We start from the raw sequence: 7,678 nt of genomic DNA on the forward strand, positions 1-7,678 counted from the left end.
CACATCGGAGAGTAAGTTAAATGAGCATAAGTGTTCTTAACCCACAAATCCTAACTTGCTTGCTAATTACCTTAGCAACAAATTAGCATTAGTGGGAACAAGAACAATTAACAACCCAAGAATCGCCACTAAATGTTGGACATTCCAACTCTAGGAACCCAATTGCTCACTTTCTCCAAGCCAAGAAATAGAAAATTAGCCCATAATCATAATTGACATTTTGTCAAACACTTAGTGGGCAAAAACACTAAACATGGGAAAATGAGAAAATGCTTGAAACTAAGGGCAATAAATGATCTTAATCAACAATAATAACTCATGCAAGTATATAACAATCATCAATCATCAAATTCATCAACAAGAAATTGAAATTGCAAAAAGTTGATAAAATTGAACTATGACTTCAATTACAAGAAAGAGTGTGAAAAATGTAACTATAAAGAGTAGCAACAAAGACATACTTATAATGGAAGCTAGCAAAATCCAAGATAAAAAATAGAAATGGCACTTGAATGTAAAAACCTAATATAAATCCTAATAGATTTGAGAGAAAACTTAGAGAAAAACTAACTACAAAACTTCCTACTACTACTCCTAAACTCTCCTAATATTATGCTATGCTATGGTCTCCATTTTTCCATTCATTATGACCTATTGGCTTTAGAAATGGGCCTCCAATCCATCAAAATCACGAATCACGTGCAATTTTCATGAAGGCATGTGCGGGTACCTGTGCGTACACACAGACGTGTTCGTACGCACACTCTGCCAAAATCTCTACCTGTGCGTACGCACAAGAGGTTGTGCGCACGCACACTAGGCAATTCTCCGGATGGTCGTGCGACGTGTACGATGTAGCTCACACGCACGCTTCACTCTGCTTTGATGCCTGTGCGTACGCACGCAGGTCTGTGCATACGCACACATCGCTTTACTCTTCTCCTTTGATTTTTCATGCTTCCTCCTCTTTGCATGCTCCTTTTCCATTCTCTCCAAGCCATTCCTACCTTATACATATGAAATCACTCACAAACAACATCAAGGCATCAAATGGAAGGCAAATGGGATAAGAATTGATCAAATTAGGCATAAAAGAGCATGTTTTCCTAATAAGGCACAATTTAGGAGGAAAGTTCAAAAGCATGCTATTTAAGGGAATAAGTGCAAGTTTATATGATGAAATCCATTTAATTTCAACCAAAAATCATCATCAAATATGGATTCATCAATGGCTCACCAGCGTTGCTAACAACATTGCTAGTAAAGAAAAGGGTCCCCAACGTTGGTGGGAACATTGGTGAACCAACGTTGCTCACCAACGTCTTTGACAATTTCAAGAAGAATGCATTGGAAAAATTGGCGGCGATGCGTATGCGTGGCCCACGCATACGTGTGAAAGTGGAAAATTGACAACTCTACGCGTACGCATGGTCGACGCGCACGCGTGAAAGTGGAAAATTGACAAATCCACGCATACGTATGGTTGACGTGCACGCGTGAGGGGAGTGTTGGCGCACCAACATTGTCACCAATGCTCATATAAACGCCAGTGATAAGGGTCATGCGTACGCATCGCCTACGTATACGCGTGACTGTGAAAACGTTGGTGATAACGTTGGCATGACAAACGCTAGCAAAAACATTGACCAACGTTGGTACAAACGCTAAAGAGGGCCTGTGAGCATTTTTCAACGTTGGCAACACTACTAACAGCCCCAATAACGCCAATGCTAACCTCAATCTCAATGACACCCATGCATATGTATGAACGTTAGTGAGAGACACTCCAAGCTTACTTCAACCAAGGCCAAAAGCCCATATCTAAGTACTTGAAGACCCATTTTTGAAGAGTATATATATGAATAATTTTGAAGTTAGAAGAAGGCTTTGGAGGCTGGAGGATTAGAGACTCCAGAGCTCTCATGGAGGATTAGAGACTCCAAAGAGCGCAGTATAGGATTCTTAGTTTAGATAAACTTTTCTTTTCTGCAGTTTTACATTTTAATTTGTATTGAGCTTTATTTACTTTTATGCAATTTAATATCTTGCACTTCTTCTCTTTGCAATTTTACATTTCAGTTCGTATTGAGTTCAATTTACTTTCATTCAATTTAAATTTCCTGCAAGTGTTCTTAGAGCGATGATCAACTAAACCCCACTTCATTAGGGGGAAGAGCTCTATTGTAATTCACATGACTGAATGAAATTCTTCTTCTTCTCAATTGACATTAGAATTGAAGCTCTATCCTTCACAATTCTCTTGATCAACACCATTCGAAAGGAATTGAGGTCTTGAGAATTTGTGTGGCTCATGGATAAGAGATATGCACTTAACCTCTTCTCATGACAATTAGATCAAGGAACTGGCAAATTGATTATGATTAAAGAAATTGGGTTGCCAAGGAATTGGGACTCAATTAATTCCAATCCGCCATAGATCTACTTCATATGATTGAGAATGAAGTTGAGATCCATTTGCTTCATGATGGATTATGATATCTCTAATCCTTAATGAATCTTTCTCTTTGTTGTTCTTCACTTTAATTGCCTTGAATTTATTGCTTTCATAGTTTCCCAGCACCCAAAGCCCTTTACATTTCATGTAATTTACATTCCGTTGCCATTTACATTCAGCTCTTTTACTTTCTTGCTCTTTAAGTTTCAGTCCTTTAAGTTTTTTGCCATTTACGTTTTAACCAATTTAAATTCAACAATTTATATTTTCAGTGTTTTAAATTTCTTTCAATTTACATTCTGTTACTCAAATTTCACCACACTTTTTCAATATTTCACTTGACTGGACATATCACCTCACTAAAGTTGCTTGATCCATCATTCCCTGTGGGATCAACCTCACTCTTTTGAGTCTTACTACTTGATGTGACCCGGTATACTTGCCGGTAGTTTGTGTGGATGTAATTTTCCGCCATCACTCCATCGGTATCCACCATCGAATACCAAAGCATACTGTCAAGTAGGATCCGGTCCAACCAGTTAGTGTAAGCCTCACTCCATTTGCGTAAATGCCAATAATACATCTCGTATTCGTGAACCATCCTCGAATATCCTGCAATAAAAAAGAGTATAAATGCCAAGTATAAATGACATCCATAATAACGGTAACTTTAACAAAAACAAAATTTAATATATTCAACTAAACCTGTGTTGATGATAAGCAACTGCAAGTACGGTGCCTTGAACTTGCTCAAGAAGTTCAACTCTATATTGCTGATGCAAAATATGTAGAAAGCTCTAAGAGGCGACCAAGTTCCATTACTACGAGAAACAGTTAAACTAATGGAGTCATGTCGATCAGAGATAAGGTCCACACAATCGCGTGTCACCACATGTTAGCACAAGTTACTAACAAAAAATTGCCATGCATAAAAATTCTCTCCCTCCACAATGGAAAATACAATATGCACGATGTTGTTGTTATCATCTTGGGAAACTACAACTAATAGACAAACCTTATATTTTTCATACAAGTGAGTCCCATCTACCTGAACAACTGGTTTGCAATATTTAATGCTCTCATGCAAGGGGTAATAAATCCAGAAGACTCAATGTAATACCATATCAGTTATCAAGTCATCCCCCTAATACGCAGGCATGGTTTCAAAATGAATGGTTATTGAAGGCTCCTTGTGACACAAGGCCTCAAACCATATCAACAGAGCTTTTTCACCTACTTTTCCTTTGCCAACCATGCTTTGTGATAACTTATGGTGTAATTGAACTTTGACTATCCTTCCCAAATGACTGAATTTACCTTTATAGAGGGGTCAACATCTACCAATGACTTTATTACTTCTGTAATTGTGTTAGAATCTAGCTTCGAATGGTCCCGAGAAATGGTGGCTCTAGTACAAGTGTGACTACTATTGTACCTACTTATTTCCCAATAGTACTTTCTGCGGATCATGCTAAGCCTCATTAGCCAATCACAACTTGTTCCGTATTGTGTACTGATGACAAGTCATCTTATGCTAGTTTTACTAGCATTTTTTCCTTGTTTTTATTAGGTTTTATGCACTTTCTTGCACAATAAGCTAGTGATTGGAGTGGAATTTCATTTTTATCTTGACTCAATCAAACGTTGTTGATTTTATACAAAATCATGAGATTTATGCATAATTTAGTTGATTATTATGAATGATGCAAAACCTTATGATTTTGGTGAGACTTTGATGGCATGTTTGATTGATGGCAGGTGAAAAGATGAAGAAAGAAAAACAGAGAAATAAAAGGGTGCAGATAAATGCTGCATTCAATTGAAGAACGCTACGCTCTCTAAGCGACGCGCACGCGTACAAGACACTTACACGCAGGATGACATTTTGGAAATTGATAAACCTCAATTTCGTGGTTTATCTTGTGTTGATTTTATGGGATTTTGTCAATACTTTCCGTACTTATCAATATAAAATGCATGGTTTTGTGTTTCCTTCCTTATTTTGCCTCATGATTGAAAACATGCTTACTTGACCAAAAAATGCCATATTTTAATCTCTTCTATTACCATTCGATGCCGTGATGCATTTGTTAAGTGATTTAAGAGTTTATAGGGCAAGATTGGTCTAGAAAATGGAAAGGAAGCCTGCATAAGTGGAAGAAACATGGAGCTTTGGAGCTTTGGAGCTTTGGAGTTTAAGCATCGACGCGTACGTGTGCCTTGCGCGAACGCGTGGATGCATGCTGCTGGGAATCGGCGCGCATAGTTGACGCATTTGATAAACCCCATTTTTAGGGTATATCTTGTGTTGAATTTAGAGGGTTTTTTGTCCACTTTTCTCCCATGTATGCAATGAAAAAGCATGGTTTTGTAAATTCTCCTTTAATTGTGCTTGAGAGTGAAAACATACTTTTTAGGTCTTAAAATAGCTAAATTTAATTCACCTTATTTCCATTAGATGCCTTGATATGTTTGTTAAGTGATTTCAGATTTAGGAGGCAAGAATTGGATTGAGGGAATGAAGAAAAAGCATGTAGAAATGGAGAACTCATGAAGAAATGAAGGAATCGCAAAGCTGTCAAGCCGACCTCTTTGCACTTAATCGATCATAACTTGAGTTACAAAGATCCAAATGAGGCGGTTCTAGTTGCATTGGAAACTTAACATCCGGGGCTTCAAAATGATATAAAATTTGTCATAGTTGCATCACGTTTAGAGATGTGCACGTGCACAGTACATGTACGCGCCGATGTTGCACGTGACTCACTAAAGTGCAACTCGTGGCCAGCGATTTCTGAAGCATTTTGGGCCCAATCCAACTCATTTCTGATGCTATTTAACCCAAGAATTGAAGAGGGATGGGACACTTAGACCCTTAGTTAGTTTTAGTTTAAGTTTTGGAGGGAAAGTTAGTTTCTAGAGAGAGAAGCTCTCACTTCTCTCTAAGATTAGGATTAGGTTAGATCTAGATTAGGATTTCTTAGATCTAGGTTAATTTCATGCTTTGATTTACTTTTCCTTTACAATTTCTTGTTCCTCTACTCTTCCTCTCTCTAATTTTGTATTTCATTCTTGTAATTGCTTACTTTGTTGTTGATGCACTCTTTCTTCTTCTATTTTCCTTTAATGCAATTTGAGGTAATTCATGTAGATCTTGTTTTCTTTAATTGTTGTTGTTAATTCTTTGCATTAGTTGTTGTTAGATCTTTCTCTTGTTGTTGATTTACTATGTTTTCCTTTTATGCCTTCCAAGTGTTTGATAAAATGCTTGGTTGGATTTTAGAGTAGAATTTTATGTTCTTGGCTTTAGAAGGTAACTTAGGAACTCTTGAGTTACTAATGTCCAAGTAATTGATGATTGGGAGCCATTAACTCTAGGTCTCACTAATTGAATTGGTGGAGAGCTAGGACTTATGGACTTGGATAGATATGGCTCATTTGACTTTTCCTTACTAGTTAGAGGATGACTTAATGGGATTGATCCTTGCCAATTCTCATGTTGTGGTTAGTGATAGGGATAGAGGTCGTTGACCACCAAACCTTGCCAAGACCTTTGTAGCTATTAGTTTACTTCCTTGCCATTTATCTTTCATGTCTCTTATCAAAACCCCAAACATAACTCATAACCAATGACAAGGACACTTTATTGTAATTCCTAGGGAGAACGACCTGAGGTTCCAATTCTTCGGTTATTAATTTTAGTGGTTTGTTACTTGTGACAAACAAATTTTTTTATGAAATGATTAATGTTGGTTTAGAAACTATACTTGCAACGAGAATTCATTTGTGAAATTCTGTACCATCAAAAATCCAATCATCAAAATGGCGCCGTTGCTGGAAAATTACAATGGTGTTGTGTTATTGGTTATTGTATATATGTGAATATTGTGAATAGCTTGATTTTTGGATTGCTTGTTAGGTTTTGCTAGTTTTAGGACTTTGTTTCATTCCTTCTTACTAGCTTTTATTTCTTATCTTCTCTTTTCATTATGAATTCTCACTTTGGCTATGAGTTTGGTTCTAACTATGTTGTAGGAAATGAGGGCTACAATGAAGATGTGTATCAACGATGGGATATTCAAAGGTGGGAGGAGCCATATGCATATGATCAATCTTCATGGCAACAACCTCCACCAATACACTATGAACAAGAGCCATTCTATGATGCATATCAATCTAATGGCTATGGTGAATCCCCTTGTGACTTTCAAGAACCACCACCATATGCCTATGAGTCATATCCTCAACATAACCCTCAACCATACTCATAAGCCCCTTTTCACTAACCACCTTCATATGATCCTAATCCATATCCACCATTCCAACAACCATTTGAGCCATATGAGCTAAATATTGAACCACCACCCTTCCAACATCAATACTTTCAAGAACCACCCTCTCTATATTATTACCAAGAAAAACCACCTCCAATGTATGAAAATTTTCAACCACAAGATGAATTCTATCCTCCACCACAACCTCCCATGGAAGAATATTCATGTCTTTCAATCCAAGAGCCATATGATCCTACTCATGATATCCAAAAGGAACAAGAGTCAAGGGATCGTCTCAAGGAAGCCTTGGATTGTAACACCCTAACTACCAAAGCTCACGCTTCCGGCTGCGCGACTCTGATAGCTCGGATATTACGACGACTTTTATACTATTTACTACTAAAATATGAGCCTGTTTAAAACTTTAAACCGCAATACCGCTCCCAAAATACTTTCGTTCGACAACGCACATCCATAGATACCATACAACTTACAAAAACTCATAAAGAATACATCCATATATATATATATATATATATATATATATATATACATATACATATATAATATTACAAGCATTAACCAATCCAATTCCTATCCCTCTTACAGAATATATCAAGATAAAGGCGAGGGTACAAAAATATACTAAAGCAATACAAAGCATCTCAACAACAACTAAATAAACTCTTCGTAACTTCTGCGCCCATATCCTGAAAGGGGAAAAATGTAGGGGGGTGAGAACATCATCCTCGAAAGGGTTCTCAGTAGAGGGTTTTTGGGAATTACTGTAATAGGATACGTGAAGATAACCGCACCAGTGATTAATAACCATCTTATGCCTCTTTTTAAAAACAACGGTTTACAATAAAAGTAAAGTCAGAAATCTTTTCTGAAAGAAGAACCGTTCAATTTTCAAAAACTCAAAAGCCTTTCAAAACGGTTTATCTTT

The sequence above is a fragment of the Arachis hypogaea genome, chromosome 12, assembly GCF_003086295.3.
Source record: "Arachis hypogaea cultivar Tifrunner chromosome 12, arahy.Tifrunner.gnm2.J5K5, whole genome shotgun sequence".
Classification (NCBI taxonomy): Eukaryota; Viridiplantae; Streptophyta; class Magnoliopsida; order Fabales; family Fabaceae; genus Arachis; species Arachis hypogaea.